Below are 17,551 nucleotides of genomic sequence, written 5' to 3' on the forward strand. Positions count from 1 at the left end.
TTGAACTTGAGTTTGAGTTAAGTCCAGGCTGGTCAATCGATCGGGAGATCGATTGAACCAGGTCCAATCGATCAACTGATCGATTGGAGTGTGCTGCGGTTGTGGGAAGGCCCAATCGATCGATTGATCGATTGGGATCTGGAATCGCGAGCACAGAGACTTTCCCAATCGATCGGGCGATTGATTGGGAGCTGCCAATCGATCGGTCGATCGATTGGGCAACAGAAGCTCTCACGCGGATGCGAGAGCACAGAAAGGTTCTAAATCGATCGGGCGATCGATTCAGGAAGTCCCAATCGATCAGTCGATCGATTGGGAAGTGACCGTTACACAGGATGCAGGTGATGGATGACTGCGATGGAGCGACGCTGATGTGACAATCGATTGGGGATGAATTCGATCGATTGGGAGCACTGTTTAAAGCCTGGGCGAAGCGTTTTCTTCGCTAGATCTTAGCGATTTCTTTCCTGCGAGCTTACAGCGATCTTCAACGACTTTTTCCGATCTTCTCCGCCAGTTTTTGAAGGCTCTTGGGAGTGCTCTCTCAAGGTTCAAGAGGCAACAACAAGCAACAAGTAAGCAAGAAGAAGTAGTGTTTTCATTTGTATTTTGTACTCTCTTCTTGTATTTTTGTTTGTGTTGTTGTGTGAGTTTGTACAAGGCTTCTCCGTCTCCGGCTGCGACCGAGAAGGAGTGTTTCATTAGTGGAGATAGCGTCGTGTGTGGATCCTTGGATTAGTGACCTCATCTTGAGGTGGATACCAAGTAAACCTTAGGTGTGGATGCTTGTTAGTCACCTCATCTTCTTACTTCGTGCAATCTCTCTTCCTCTTTTTATGTGTTAGAGGTTGAGAGTTGTTACCCCCTATTTGCGCAACAATTGGTATCAAAGCGAGGTTTTTACGGATTTCTTTAACATATGGGAATGACTTTTACGAAGTTTGATATGGTGAAATTTGACGGAACCGAGAACTTCAGATTATGGCAGAGAAGGGTCAAAGACTTATTAGTGCAATAAGACATGATGAAGGCGCTAAGAGTAAGAAAATCGGAAAGCAGGCAGAGATCAGATTGAGAATAACTTCAGACGAAGGCAGTGACAACAATCAAACTTTGTCTTACTGATCGGATGATGTGATGTATCATGTCATAGATGAGGATTCATTAGTGGCAGTTTGGCAAAAGTTGGAAAGTCAGTAAATGTCAAAATCACTGATAAACGAATTGTATCTTAAGCGGAAATTATTCAAGCTGAAGATGACAGAGGAAACTAATCTGAGCCAACACATCAACGTATTCAATTAGATTGTGAGCGATTTGAAACAGATTGATGTGAAGATCGAAGACGAAAACAAGGCGTTGATGTTGTTGAATTCTCTAGAATTTGGTTACTACTTTGATGTGGGGTAAGGAAACTCTTAAATTGGAAGAAATCACAGGTACAATGCTAGGTTTTTCACCAAAGAAAAAAAAATAAGCGATGAAATTTCTCAAAGAGAATGACTTGTGATAAATAGCAACCAAGAGCGTGGTAGGAGTAAATCTCGACATAGATATGGTAATAACAATAAAACTCGTGCTACAAATATGGATTCAAAGGTTATATCAAGAGAGATTATCTAGAGATAAAGAAACATGTTGCAGGAACAAAGGTAGTTCAGCAAAGTCTGCAAATATGGTTAAAAAAATTCAAAAAGCGGTGATAGAGATATGCTATCAATTATGTCAAGTTCAGATCAATTGATGGATATATGAATTTTAGACTCTGCATGTTTATATCACATGACTCCAAACAAGGAGTAGTTTGACACTTATAAGATAGTAGATTCTGGTTCAGTATTAATGGAAAATAATGTGTCATGCAAAGTTATCGGCATAGGAAACGTCAGAATCAGGATGTTTGATGGTATGATTAGAACCCTATGTGACATCAGATATATACCAAAGCTATGGAAGAATTTAATCTCACTAGGCACACTAGATGATATTGGTTGTAGGAGCTCTGGCGATAATAAAAGGATAAAAATTAACAGGGAACATCTATAAGTTGATAGGGACTACAATGATGGGTGGAATCGCCTTGGTGGAGTCTGAATCAGACAATATTGTCTTGTGGCATATGCGGCTAGGGTATATGGGTGAACGTGGGATGCTAGAACCTCATAAGAGAAATTTGTTGAAGGGTGTCAAGACATGCAAGCTTAAATTATGTAAATTATGTGTTTTGGGGAAACAGAGCAAACTACAATTTAAGACGGCAACAAATAAGATGGAGAGGATTCTGGACTATGTACAGACAGATATCTTGGGACCAGCTAGTATAGTATCACGTGGAAATACTTGTATTTTATGAGTTTTATTGATGATTACTCACAAAAGATCTGGGTATACTTTATGCGTCATAAGTCAGAAACTTTTGTAAAGTGTAAACTGTGAAAAACTGAAGTGGAGAACCAAAGGGAAAGAAAGATCAAATGTCTTAGGTCAAATAATGGGATTAAATGTATAAATTCAAAGTTTTAGGAATTTTGTGAGCAACATAGAATAATGAGGTATTTCTTGGCTCAACAGACACCTCAGTAGAGTGGGGTGACGGAAAAGTTGAACAAAACAATCATTGGGAAACTAAGATGTCTCAGGTTGAATGCAGAGCTAGCAAAGAATTTCTGGGCGAAAGTGATTAACATAACATGATATCTCATTAATCGATCACCAAGGGCAATACCAGAAGGAAAAATATCAGAGAAAGTATAGATTGGAAATCCAGAAGATTACTCTCTTCTTTGAGTTTTTGGATGTCCAGCATATATGCACATATCCAATGAGGAAAGATCAAAACTGGATACAAAGTCAAAGCAATGCATTTTTTGGGGGTATCAAAAAAAAGTTAAAAGCTTCAAGCTTTGAGATCCTAAGGAAAAAAAGGTGTTGATAAGCAGAGATATGGTGTTTGACGAGAAGGCTATGCTATAATGTACTCATGCTGTTTGACGAAAAGGCTATACTATAATGTACTCAAGAGAAGGGAAGGAAATACCACAAAGCAACATGCAGAAAAATGTTGTTCAGGTGAAGCTAGAGACTCAAGACTTTGATGATTTTAGCTCATAACACACTGAGCATCGCACTTTAATTTATGGCAGAACGAGAAGAATCATAAAGCCACCCACCAAATACGAATTCAAAAACTTGATATCTTATGAGTTTATCACTAGTAGCGGAGACCTAGATCTTTTTAGGAGGTGGTACCAACTCTGAGAATGACAAGTGGACAGGTACTATGGTGGGGGAGATGAAGTCGTTGCATAAGAACTAAACGTGGAATCTAGTGAAACTTCCTAAAGGAAAAAAAGCTATAAGGTGCAAGTGGATATTTAAGAAGGAAGAAGCAATGTTAAAGGGAGAAGTGAAGTTCAAGGCTTAGTTAGTAGCAAAGGAGTATTCACAAAGAAAGGGAATTGAGTATGAAGAAATTTTCTCTCCAGTAGTAATATATACATCAATTAGAGCGGTGTTGGCTTTCGTCATACATCATAATTTGCATCTGAAGCAAATGGATGTGAAGACAATATTTCTTCATAGAAATTTGAGGAGCAGATTTTTATATCACAACCTGATGGATTTAGTCAGTCCGAACAAGAGCGGTTAGTTTGCAAGTTGAAGAAATCGATCTATGAATTGAAACAATCTCTTAGACAATGTTACAAACATTTTGATTCATACATGATTTAAAATAGGTATAAGAGATGTAAATATGATTGCTACATATACATGAAAAGTCTTGAAGATGAATCACTGATTTTCTTACTACTATACGTAGATGGCATACTCATTGTTGCGAACAAGATGAAAGAGGTCAACAAATTGAAGAGGATACTGAGAAAGAAATTTGACATAAAAGATTTGGGAGAGGTCAAGAAGATTCTTGTGATGGAGATTCACAGAGTTAGACCTGTAAGGAGATTATGATTGTCTCAACGTAACTATTTGGAGAAGGTACTTGATAGGTTCAACATGAAGAATGCAAAGTCAGTGAGCACACCCCTGGCGTATCACTTCAAGTTATCCAGTACACAGTGTCCAATGATGGATGATGAGATCCAAGAGATGTCAAATGTTCCTTATGCCAATGCAGTTAGTTGTCTGATGTATACTATGGTTTGCACGAGACCAGATTTGGCGTAAGCAGTTAGTATGATGAGCAAGTTTCTCTTAAATCTTGGTCGACCACATTGGGATGCAGTGAAGTAGATTTTTAGATACTTGAGAAATACAATTGATTATGACATCATATTCAGTAGACAACTGGAAGATCATTCAATTATTGGATACGTAGATGCATACTATACAGGAGATTTAGATGATAGGAGGTTTACTACAAGATACGTATTCATTGTGACAGGATGGCCTATCTATTGGAAATCTATGATATAATCTATTGTTGCATTGTCTACTACGGAGTTGGAGTACATGGCAGTAGTTGAAGCAGCGAAGAAAGCTTTATGGCTTACAGAGTTGGTCATATAACTGGGCGTTCAGCAAGGTGAAGCCAAGTTGTTATGCGATAGTCAAAGTGCTATTTATTTAACGAAGAATCAGGTGTATCATGCGAAAACCGAACACATTGATGTGAAGTTTCATAAGATCAGAGAGTTGATTGCTTTCGTAGAAATTTAACTTGAGAAGGTTTACACTGTAGATAATGTTGCAGACATGCTGACAAAGCCAGTGATCACAGAGAAGTTCAAGTATTGCTTAAACTTGAGCCATATCTCTAGATGCCAGAGGAAAGAAGCCTAGACCAGGTGGAGTTTTGTTCAGATACTCGTGTTATTCGAAAGAGTAAATATTCGCCAAGGTGGAGATTGTTGACGGATGACTCATATTTGGATAAAATTCTATTATGATTTTTTATAAAAGAATTTTGTTACTTTTTTTAACAGAATTCTGTTACAATTTTTCATAATAAAAATCTGTTACGATTTTATCGAGTTTGGGGTTTAAGTATTATTTGTAGAAATCATTGTAAACCTATTGGATTATGAAAATCATTAAATGTAATTCTTTTGAGCAGAGAAAAATCTAATAAAACTTCGACTATTTTGTGGAGTAGGCACGGCACGCCATCGAACCACGGTAACTCTTCTTTTTCTTCTTCCTCTTCTCCTTGCTCGTGTTTACTGCTTTTGTGCGTCTTTGTCTTGTTGCTCCGTGCAATATCTCTTTCTCTCTTTCTCTTCTTATGCATTAGAGTTTCAGAGGTTTTGCCTCCTCTTTCTGCAACAATTGATATCATAGCGAGGTTTTTATGGATTTCTTCAACATGTCAGGGACGACTTATACGAAATTTGATATGGTAAAATTTGACGAAACTAGGAACTTCAGATTATGGCAAAAAATGATCATGGACTTATTGGTACAACAAGACATAATGAAGGTGCTAAGAGAAAGGAACTTGAAAAGTATGGAGAGATCATATTAAGAAAAACTTTAGGCGAAGGCAGTGATAACAATCAGACTTTATCTTACGAGCACTATATGAAAATGGATAATAGACTTCTGATAATATCCGAAGTAATAGATAAATAATTACTGAAGTAGACGCACATGAAATAAAAGGATCAATTTATTACTTCACCATACAATTACCAAAGTCTATCATCGGTCCAGAATCAATTCGAAATTGAACCGATTTCAAAGTAAAAAAGTTTTATTACTTTATCGAGATCCGTTAAAGTACTGAAGTGGTTGATCATATATTATTTCATAGGTTACATTAATTAACGAAGTAATATATATATACAACTTCATAAGTTTTGTATTATGGTATAGTAAATGTTTAATTTTACTTCTGCATGATTTAACTTGGTCAAAGTATTTTGTGTTGTATTATTTCATCGTAATGTAGATCTAATAGAACATATTTTGCTACAACAAAAATTTCAATTTAGCAAAGTAATTTATACAAATGAATTCACAAAATTAATGACGAAGTAAATATTTTCTTTATCTACTCCACTATTTAAATTTGTCAAAATCTTTTATATTGTATTACTCCATCATTTATTCGTAATGTTGAAATAATTAACCATATTTTACTATAATACAATTTTAATTGACAAAAATATATATCACAATATTTACTACAACATAATATTTTTCACCATCAAAATTAAACAAATATATCACAAATATTTATCAAATACAACAAAAAAATATATTCATAAAAGACATATTTAACCAGCTTCACCTAAAAACTTTTGTATTCATAAATCTCTAAATACAACCCAAAATTTATATCACAATATATACTTAGGTGCCCACATAAAGTAAACGAATTCACTCTATTCATTTGTTCACCATACTAACATTTATTGTAATATTGTTTATTTTTTTGATACTATAAACTAAAACATTAATAAAAGTTTGAGGCTCAATGAAAAATAACTCAATTTTCATAAAAATAATATTTCATAAATAAGTAATTCATTTTCCTCTCTAATTATGGATCTTCATCTAAAATTATCTTTTTCATGTACCATATTACGCAATATCTACATTCAACATCATAATTTTGTTTTAAATTATCCTAATAAAATTAAAAAATCAACATCGCAATTTTGTTTTAAATTATCCTAATAAAATTGAAAATCAAATGTAATTAGTCACAATCCAAATAATAAGAATTCTCAATTGATATCTAACTATGTAGTCACAATAAATACCGTCAATTGTTAAAAACCTAGTCCTTTTAAAATACCCCTAGAGGCATTATACATCTTGACCCAACTAGATTATAACAAATAAAAAGTTATTTTTCCACAATGAGCATAATTTACTATCTACTTAGTTATAATAGTTTGCTAAGATATATCCTGTTTACCACAGACATAAATGGAGATGCAGAGCACAAACATACGATATCGTAGCCATAACACAGAGGTTCACAATTAGGGGGTGTTTGGTTTAGGGGTTTTGGAATGAGGGAATGGAATAATAGAAATATATGACATTTGATTAATGGGTTTGGGAATAAAAATTTGGGAATCATTTTTAAATATTTGGGAATGAACAAAATCCAATAAACTAGGTGGATTTAGAATTCATTCATGTGGATTCCTATGGATGGGTTTTGTTCCCGATATTTTTTTTTTGTTTTCTTTTCTTTCCGTTATTTCCCCCTAATCGGCTTCGTGCGACACCACCATCCTCGACTTTCTGTGAAAACAACGCCCCGCGACAACAACGCTCCCAACTTCGTGTGACAACATCGTCCTTTCCGACGCAAGTCATCATCGGCTTTTCGAGCGTGTTCGCCGTCGCCGCCTCTTCGACTCCCTCCGCCGCCGCACTCCACAGTAAGCAGGTAATCTTTAACCCTAAACCATTAATGAATCACTTGTTGTTTGTTTCGGTTGTTTTTAATTCTTGATTCTGTTAACAGAATGCAAATTGCTTCTGAACTGTAGTCAAAGCAGATCAAAAATAGAGTCACAGCAGATCAAAAGAATATGCATATTTGTTTATCAAATCAAAAATATTTAGGAATGATTTGGAATACATATTTGCTTTGACTTGGTTACTACATATTTGGATACAATATGCGTACCTATACATATTTGGAATGATAAGCAAATATGTTTATCAGAAGCAATTTAACAAAACACAGTCGCTTGTTGATTCCTTACATGTAGTTTATATTTCTTGTACTAAATTGCTTCTGAACTTTTCTATCAACGTGAACAAATTAGGGTAATCATACTAGAATCTGAATCCTCAAGTCATTGTGATAGAAATACTGAAAAGAGGATGATTTTGCATTAGATAAATTACAATTTTGTTTTACATTTCCAATGATATTTCTGAGCCTTTTTGTAGCGGTTACTCTTGAACTACAGAAAATCACGTCTTCTTTTCTGTTCCTTCCTGATTTTAGATCCTTTGTTGATTTGAAATAGTCTTCACAAAAGCTTATGATTTTCTTAGAACTAAAATCTTCCCAGAAATTGTTCTTGGATTTTTTTTTAATTCTTGATTCATTACCTATAATTCGTTACTCAAGATAAGTGAGATTAGAATTGAGTGAGCTTTCTTATTTTGTATGTAACCCCTTTTGTTAATTTCTCTTTATTGCTATGTAGAAGATAGTGATCAGTATTCCTACTGTTAGTAGAAGACGTAAAATCATTCGAAATATTCGAATTATAACATCAATGGTGAACGTGTTCAGTGTTATATATGTGATGTGGTACCGATTGTTGTTGCTACATTTTCATATTATGAGATCTCCACTTAAAACACAAAAAGAGAAAACACTTGAGAGAGTGAATTGGGTGTTTAGACTCACTCAAGACTCTGATACTGCTTGTATTAGCGAGCTTCGAATGGATAGACGGACTTTTGGAATATTATGTGATATGGTAAGAGATATTGTAGATTTAAAAGACACCAAAAATATGTCTCTACAAGAAGTAGTTGCTATTTTTGTGTATGTTTTGGCTCACCACAAGAAAAAATAGGACAATGAGTCTATTATTTTTACGAAGTGGAGAAATTATCAGTCGTCACTTTAATAGTTGTCTTCTAGCTATCTTGAAATTGCATTCCATTTTGCTTAAAAAACTAGTTCCTGTTACTGAAGATTGTCGAGACGATCGTTGGCGATGTTTCAAGGTACTTTGCATTTATATTTATTAAAATTATAATTTATTAGAAATAAAAAAAACCATCTTATTTATCATGTTTTTCAAAATATTTAAATAACAGGATTGTTTAGGTGCTTTGGATGATACATTAATCAAAGTCACACCTCTTTCTGATCAAAAACCTCGATATCACACTAGAAAAGCAAATATAACTTCAAATGTATTAGGCGTTTGCTACCCAAACATGCAGTTTATATATGTTTTACCTGGATGGGAGGGTTCTGCACATGATGGTCATGCGCTTAGAGATGCTATGATTAGGTATGACGATCTTAAAGTTCCTCAAGGTAGAATTAGTCTTGCACTAGCTAGTTAGCTTTTCAATATAAAACTTCATTCAAACTCATAATTAATGTGATTTTTTTTTAATTCTTGAAGGTTGTTATTATTTGATGGATTCTAGATATTGTAATGTGGATGAAACCATCTAAATGAGTTTCACGGTCATCAACCACATACAGCCGAAGAGTATTTTAATATGAAACATTCAAAGGCTAGAAATGTGATTGAGAGATGCTTTGGGTTGCTAAAAGGGCGATGGAAAATATTAGCTTCCCCCTCATTTTTCCCAATTGAAACTTAAATGCGTATTATTTTAGCATGTTGCCTTTTACACAATATGATTTGAAAGTACATGAGTTTTGATCCACAAGAGTTGGAACCACTTGAAGAAGATGACATGGAAGATGAACACTTTGAAGATGATGAATATGTGAGGAGTATCACTCCAACAGAAGAATGGACCAACTTTAGAAATACATTAGCACTTCAAATGTTTAATCATTGGAGTGAAAGATCACATCATTGACTATTATGGGAAAGGGGATATGTTAATGATTTTGTTATTGCATTTTCATGAATGTTTTAACATGTTTGTCATGTTTAAGAAGGCGCCTATTCTGTGAACGTAACTGTTATTCATTTATTTCAATAATTATTTTATTTTGGTTTATATATTACTCGTGAATTTTAAGGATTTGACTTGTAAATTTGGGATATCATTACTATATGTTAGGATGGAGCAAAATCAAATAGTTCGAGGGCGCGGAAGAAATAAATGCTTCTGGACAGAAAATGAGGTCCAAGTAGTAATTGCAACTCTTCAAGATATGGCTTGTGATCCTTCATGGAAGACAGATGATGGTTTTAAAAGTAATTATATGGCTGAGGTGCATAAGAGAATGCCAAGCAAGATACCTACTCTTACAAAACAAGTTACACCTCATATTGAATCAAGGATCAAGTGGTTAAAGACAAATTTTCATATTATTAATGACGTGTAGACAAAGTGGATGTCAATGGAATGATGTGGAGAAAAAAATAGCATGTGAAAAGCAATGATTTGATAGCTACTGTCAGGTAATTTTATATATTAGTGTCCGAAAATTTTTACTCTCTCAAATCTTTCATTACATATTTCCTTAAGCTTTTTTTCAATCATGTATATTTTATATTTTGCAAACTCACAAAGAGGCAAAACGAATGTGGGATTTTAAATTTCCATACTTAAATCAGCTTGAATTAGTCTATGGAAGGGATAGAGCTACTGCGCTGTTGTTCAAGGGTATGTAAATGTTATTTACAATTTGAAAGTTGATCAAAATGATGAAAGTGGATGTGAAAATCTGGACGCATTCTATCATTCTTCAAATGTGTATGAAGAAGACAATAATGTGTATTTTGAATCAGAATCAACCCCCACTGCTTTGCACAACACTGATGTGACAAAGTCAGCTACAAAACGAAAGCAACCATTAACATCTAGAGATAAAGTTACAAAAAAAACCAACAACACACTTGGATATTGGGACACAACTACAAGACATGAATAATGGATTTCACACTTTTGTTGATGGTTTCAATACAAATTTTGCAACCATTGCAAATGTCATGGCAGAAGAGAATTTACGAGAAAAAATGGCTTCAGAAAGAATGAAGGATGTGATTGTTGAGCTAATAAACCTTAGTCATCCTAGTGGTGATGTATTCAAAGCAGCTAATATATTCACTGCAGATAAAGACAATATTGATGTGTTGTTCAATCTTCCTTTAGAGTTGTGAAAGAACTATGTGGTTAGCCTGCTCATTCCCTCTCCAAATATGTAGATAATGGTACTGGATTTTGTGAAAACTACTTTGAAGATGATTATTATGCTGAGTTTTGTGATAATATTGTTGAGTTTTGTGATAACATTGCTGGATTTTGTGGAAACATATTTTTTTTTGGTTGTTTTTGGAGACATTGATCATTTTTGTTCCTTACTAAATATATGAATATCAAATTGTGTAGGATTAAACAAGTGGATATTACTGTAAGATAATTCTATAATTAATTTGTTGTAATTTCTTTGATACTAGTCGATGTTCTAAATTCTAATAATTGTTATCTCGGTGATCGGATTTCATAAATACTACTTGGTGTGCTGTTCCTCTATAGCTTATTCAAAATGTAAGATGCTTAACAGCCCTGTTTATTCCAACATTGCTGAAATGTTTACTCAAGTGGATGGATAGGAATATGAAAATAGCTATGCTGCTCCTTTGAAACAGGTAATGAGAATAGCTAATCTTCTCATTTTCAAGTTTGCACATTCAATCTAAAAAATAATAAAAATACATATATCAGCAAGAACACTCTGTTCTACTCGATCATGAATCACTCACTAATTTGATTCTCTTCTAATTCATTGTTGGTTGGTAGGTTAAAAAGCTCTTTGCAAAAGAAGTTCCAGATAAACATTGAGAAACTGCCCAGATTCAGGTGAATAAAATGAGCATTAATTAGTGAATAAAATGAGCATTAATTAGTGCATTCGAATCATCAATTTATAGCAAAGGACAAAATGTATCTACAAGTGTTTAAAGTTTTGATCTTTTGGGAACGGAAGAGGAGAAAGTATCATTGGAAATCTCATCCTTTTCGGTCGGTAATTGAGGGAAAAATTCTTGGAAGTTTCGAGCAGGAGTTTTGATAGAGAAAGAGGAGGAAAGGCCTTCTCCAAGAGATCTGATCATGTTCTTGATTTCTGCAATTGATCAAACAAGAAATCTCTGCGAGTGTAGAAGTTTCGATCTTTTGGGAGAGGAAAGGGGGGAAGGCCTCACCTTTCCATCTTAATCCTCCTTCTCGTGTTCTTGATTTCTGTCAGTAATTGAAGAAGAAAACAAAATCAAGTTCGAAGTTTCGATCTTTTGGGAGAGGAAAGGGGGGAAGGCCTCACCTTTCCATCTTAATCCTCCTTCTCGTGTTCTTGATTTCTGTCAGTAATTGAAGAAGAAAACAAAATCAAGTTCGGATCTTTTCTTTATTTTGTTTGTTAAATGTGTAGCAAACCGATTAATGGCGCCACCATGGATGGAGGTTCTCCCATCAGCGATGGCAGCGCCTCGCTACCCCAGCACGATCTTGTTCCTCTGCCCGAAGGGGTGCAACACATGAGCAGAACAAGAGCTTCAAGAACGTGCTGACCAAGTTCAACGCCAACGCCCCCGACGGTGGGAGAGGATGGTGATATGCGTCTCCAGCAAGACCATGGCCAACGTGCTCAACCACCTGCTAAATAGTGTTCTTAATTGGTTGCTTGTTCATCATCTTACCGGGAATATTATTATTTATTTTAAAAATAATATTATTGTATTTATATTCCTAAACCTTTGGTAAACCAACCAGCAGAATTGGTAATTATACCTAATCAAAGCTTATAAACCAAACAACAATATTGGAATGATTAAACTCATTACCATTCCAATCTACTATCAAATCCATTCTCATTCCCATTCTTGCACTCTACACCAAATGCCACCTTAATTGGGGGTCATACGCTAACATTGTACAACTGATCAGGCAGAAAATATGCCTCTGTGTACACCCTTTCAAAGCCACTTATTAAGTGTCATAATCTGGAAGATAAATTTCATATGTTGAATATTCAGACCGAAAAGTCAATAACGATGCTCAAAAAGGAAAGGTAGATACAAACAGATGGTTAGTTTAAGACTCAAAATGGCCAACAGCAAATCTTGGGTTGGATTGGAGTTTGAAGAACTCGATCAAACATAAAAGACATCATTAAAATACAATTTGGGTCCAACAAGGCAAAAGTTTGGTCAAGTATATAATGCTTAATTGGAATTCAGACGAGCTGTTGTGCTTCCTGCACATAACAAAATAAAAGCTTGCCTGGGCATGATGTGCCTGGGAATGGCCTATGTTGAAAATGTGCCTGGGAATGGCCTACGTAGAAATCTTTAGAATTTGTAACAGATTATACATAGCTTATCATAGCTTGCTAGTCGTGCCCAATTCTTGCCAACTCCAATCCCAAAATGCCGAGAAAAATAGTCAAAGGACTACATAACATTATGATCAAAATACTCTTATATAACAAATTTTCAAATTTGAGAGACATCCACATCAAAAGGATCCTTTGAGTTAATACCTAAAAAGACCATGTTGGAGGAAAACAGAAGGACCAGACATTTCTCCCAAAGTTTTTTCCCCATGATGAACATGTTGAATGGACAAAAGATAACCATCTTTAGTCTCAAGCTACCGTTTTCACTAGTCTATCAGCAGTTGGAGTTGTGTTTCAAGAAACCGAAGAGAAGGTTTTTTTGTTTGCTAACCCATCAAGCTAAGTAGTATCATCAAAAGAATAACTTAATTTTGCGCTAACTAATCAAGTGCATATGAGTAGAATGGAAAAACTAATAACACAGCAATACTTTTCACATCTTGATAAATCTGAAAAAAGATCAACAAAGTAAATGAATGAGAGAGAGACAACGTCCCAATTCACCATTTCGCTAAGCTCGATACCAATATCTTGAGGTATCAATCACAAGAGAAGCATCCAGTAAAATTGAGTTACTTGTATTATGACCATGCAACCATTAAGCAAAATCAAGATAAGAAAGTAAAATAAGATAAGATAAAATACATCTAACATAGTGGTTATCACATAAATAAGACAAAAATCACATTTTGTAATCAAAATATTGATAGATAATGAGTTGGACCAAAATTGACATGCTTTATAACAAACTGTATAAGAGCAATCATAATCCTTCTTAAGAGGGAGTTTGAGGCATAGGATTACTAGAAAGTCCATTGTAAACAACCATGGTATCTCTCTTACTGTCTAATACACACAAAAAAGGTGAAATTTACATTTTAAAATAAAAAATTACTGCTAGGCAATAAAATGGAACACTTTCCAAATCTTAGATGTTCTCTAACAAACTTTACAAAGGCAATCATAGTTGTTCTTAAGAGGGAGTTTGAAGCATAGGATTATCAGAAAGTCACCATTTTGCAGTCCAGAATTGTAAATAACCATGGCATCTATCTCAGTAAACATTTTTGCTGAGATATTTACACAATAATGAGTAATTTCGATAGACAGATCTATTTATCCTTTTCACCCTTTTATCTATTTGATCCTCATCTTAGACAAATTCTCTTACATTAGCAATGTCTTAACTTTCCAATGTAAAATATTTTCCCGAAGTTAAAAGAGCCCCTAAGAAACAACCACTCTGTTCATTTTCATTTCCTTATATGTTTAAATATGAGTTCCTAAGATCCTTAAGTTTCTGACAGATATTGTCAGTGGCTCAATTCATACATTGAACTAAGCTTGGCGTGGGAGGAGAGGAAGGGCGATTTGGAATCAGGTAATAGTTACTCATCCATGGTTATAGACAATGCAAGCAGGAACATATGATCGATAATAGTTGCCAAATATCAACAAAATATAACCAATCAACAAGTCTGCAAGCAATCAAGCACTAATCCAGAGTTTTCTCGATAACAAATTCGAATCTACAGTCCCCCAATACTCACGCCATTGCTTTTGTGAACAAACATTTTCGTTAAAGAGAGGTCAACAAACAATCACACTCCAACAAATCAAAGAGCAAAAGAGATAGATTTCAACACCGTGTGTTCGAAGCAGGGGTAGCCGGAAGGGCGGACGAGAGCGGTGCATAGGCTATTGGTCGCAGGCGGCGGCGCAGTCTGGCCGAGGGTAGACTCACTCGATTAGGATGGGGAAAAGGAGGCTTCGCGATCTTACCGTCGAGAGGCGAACAAAACCCTAACGCAGATCGGGGAAAAGAGGCTTGGCGATCTTATCGGCGAGAGGCGACAAAGCCCTAACGCAGATCGCTTCGCGTCACGGAAAAAGGAGGCTTCACGCGGGGGAAAAGGAACCTTCGCGTTGCGGAGAATTGTTAACCGGTTCAACTTAAGATTTTAACCCGTCCAAACATATTCCTTTGGCATTTAAAAATTATAAAATATTTTATAATTTATTATTTCATCAAATAAATATTAAAAAAATTAAATCTACGAAATCTAAAATAGCATTTACTACATTAATTTTATAACCAAAATTAATTCTCATATATTATTTCATAATTAATAATTAAAAATTATATGCAAAAGAAAAAAAATCTCTAAAAAATTATAAGGATAGATACATAAGATAATAGACTTACAAAAAATGAAAATAGCGGACCATAAATTTATGTGTCTCCCTAAATTTTTTACTTGTGCGTATTATTACTCTTAATAATTATCAATGTAATCAGTGATAAAGTCTATGGATAAAATTCACATAGTAAAAGGTGTTGTCTTTTTTTCGCAACAAAAACTATGTTTAATAGAGCTGGTGCTGCAATTGTTGTTTGTGATTGAAAACTAACAGAAATTGTGTCAACTCTTATGGAGTAGAGTCTCCTGAATGGAAAAGAATATGCAAGTGTGGAATTTTAAGTTTTAGAAGTTTTAGATCGTAAGAATTTATTTTTATAGGTTCTCCTCTTTAGGAGAATAAATCTGTAAAATAATCTCCAAGTTAGTAATTGCCTTAACTGGAATTGTAGTTTAAGTTATCGTAGAAGTAGAATTTAGTTTGATTTATTTTCCTCATTTTTAATTTTATTATTTCCTAGTTTGATTGGGTCCTTTTATGTTTACAATTCTTATTATTTTTGAATATTTTTTAGTTTATTTTCAATTTTGTTTGGGTTTGTCTTTAAAAGAAACCCATGTTAGAACAATATGTGCATGATCAAGTTTCCTTTTCCTCATTTTTTTTTTTTTTTTTTTTTTGCGTGTGAGATAGTTTACTTCTTTTCTAAGATTATTATCCTTCATGTTGCCTCCAATGGTTTCGGGTTTGTGTGAGTTTTGATATGTTGTCATGCTGTATTTATTTTTTATTAGAGCTCATGTGAGTTTTTATTGCTATAACACACATTCTCCATGTGCTCGCTCCCACTTATCATTCCATTGGGCTCACAGTATGTGGTGGCATTACATACAGGAAGATTGATTTGGAGAAATTATAGTTTAAGGTTGCTTGTAAAAAAGTCGTGCACGAGAGCTGCCCTTTTTAATCTGGTAAAGTGAAATGGGCTGAACCATGTACTTTGACATTGGCCATTTGTGGAATTTTGCCAATAAATTTTCTTGAACATAGACTGTATACATGTCATTGATAAGAATGTATAGGCATAATGTGACAAGAATACATGACTGATCAGAGATCTTAGTCCCTCAATCCCGCCATAGCTCGCAAGAGGGAGGCGGAGTTACCTACAACAGAAGGTAATCCTTAATTTGAAAGTCATCGAAGATAGACTTTGCCACTGGGGGTAATTATTGATGGTATCATATTGGGAATGAGTTGGCATTTACAAGAAAATTACTGCAAATGTTAAATCCCGACTAGTTGTCTGGGCTGCCTCAGCTCTGAGTCAATTTACTTCATATAAATTGGTCCATGGAGAAGTAGTATTTACACCCATCGTGCAAATGAGAATGGTCAACTTAATTCTGAATATTACTGAAATGATGTCTCCTCCTAATATTGCTGGAACATTAAATAAATTATGCAGTTATTCCTCAACATCCCTTTTGTCATCCACTTTTTGTTACATTCCTACTTTCACTGTTAAATTTCTTATCTTCTGTGTATGATTTATATTTAGTTTGTCAGTCCTATAGGTAGTAATTGTTATGATGTTTCTATTTGCAGTCTAAACAACGCTTTGTATGTCGAAGATTGCATCATATAGCTATGAGGTTAGCATGATCGTCTCCTGTAATTATCACAGTTAAATCTTATTCAGCTCAGTTAACATTTTTTTTTTTGGTTTATTTACTTGCTGATGTCAACTAAAATCAGGGCATGTGCAGTCAATAGGAGATTTTTGTATGGTTCTATTTCTTTACTTCCAGTTACATCTGTTTTCAGTGTAAGTAAATGGTGAAACTGATTTTTTTTTTTGGTTTAGTAACATATATAAATCCACAAGTTTAAAAAGAAAGTTTACTTGGACACAGATATGTCCTCAAAGTGACCTTGCTCTGTCTCTAGGAATTACTTTTGGGTACTAGGAACATTAGTGGTTCCATTTAACACATGATATTGCCGTACTCGATGTATTATGACAAAAAAAAATTGTTCATCTTTGCATATGATTTACACTCGATACATCAGTAGTTCATATTCATTTGTAAACTTCTTTCTTATAGACACAACAATAGAAGGAAAAAAGTATCCTAATTACTGTGGGATTAAATACCTTTCTTTCGTCTTCAAGCTAAGTCATGTTTCTTTCAATTGTTTAGCAATTATATGTATTTTATCATTTATATAAAACTATATCACGAGTAACCTACCGTCGTGGAATTCCATCAGATGGAACATTACAATTCAGCAAGATTGACTGATAGAAAATTACCATTGAGCTTTAATGTAACACAAAAATTATTTGCACCAGATGATATTTTCTTCCTACAATAAATTTCACATCTTGAACCCTTGTGCCGGCAA

General features: G+C 34.5%; 1 long non-coding RNA gene across 10 annotated transcripts; it reads right to left on the minus strand.

The window, feature by feature from the left end:
- Window positions 1-11,469: 11,469 nt before the first annotated feature.
- Window positions 11,470-14,944, minus strand: LOC121971548. 10 transcript variants are annotated; one of them, XR_006109163.1, is made up of 4 exons: window positions 12,056-14,944; window positions 11,927-11,963; window positions 11,811-11,847; window positions 11,470-11,731 (listed from the first exon to the last, which is right to left on the minus strand). It is a non-coding gene; the product is annotated as an uncharacterized LOC121971548 (long non-coding RNA). The 10 variants fall into 10 exon arrangements; XR_006109159.1 differs by having other exon boundaries at window positions 12,040-14,944; XR_006109162.1 differs by having other exon boundaries at window positions 11,470-11,847.
- Window positions 14,945-17,551: the final 2,607 nt, after the last annotated feature.

Source organism: Zingiber officinale, chromosome 4A (genome assembly GCF_018446385.1).
Source record: "Zingiber officinale cultivar Zhangliang chromosome 4A, Zo_v1.1, whole genome shotgun sequence".
Lineage (NCBI taxonomy): Eukaryota > Viridiplantae > Streptophyta > Magnoliopsida > Zingiberales > Zingiberaceae > Zingiber > Zingiber officinale.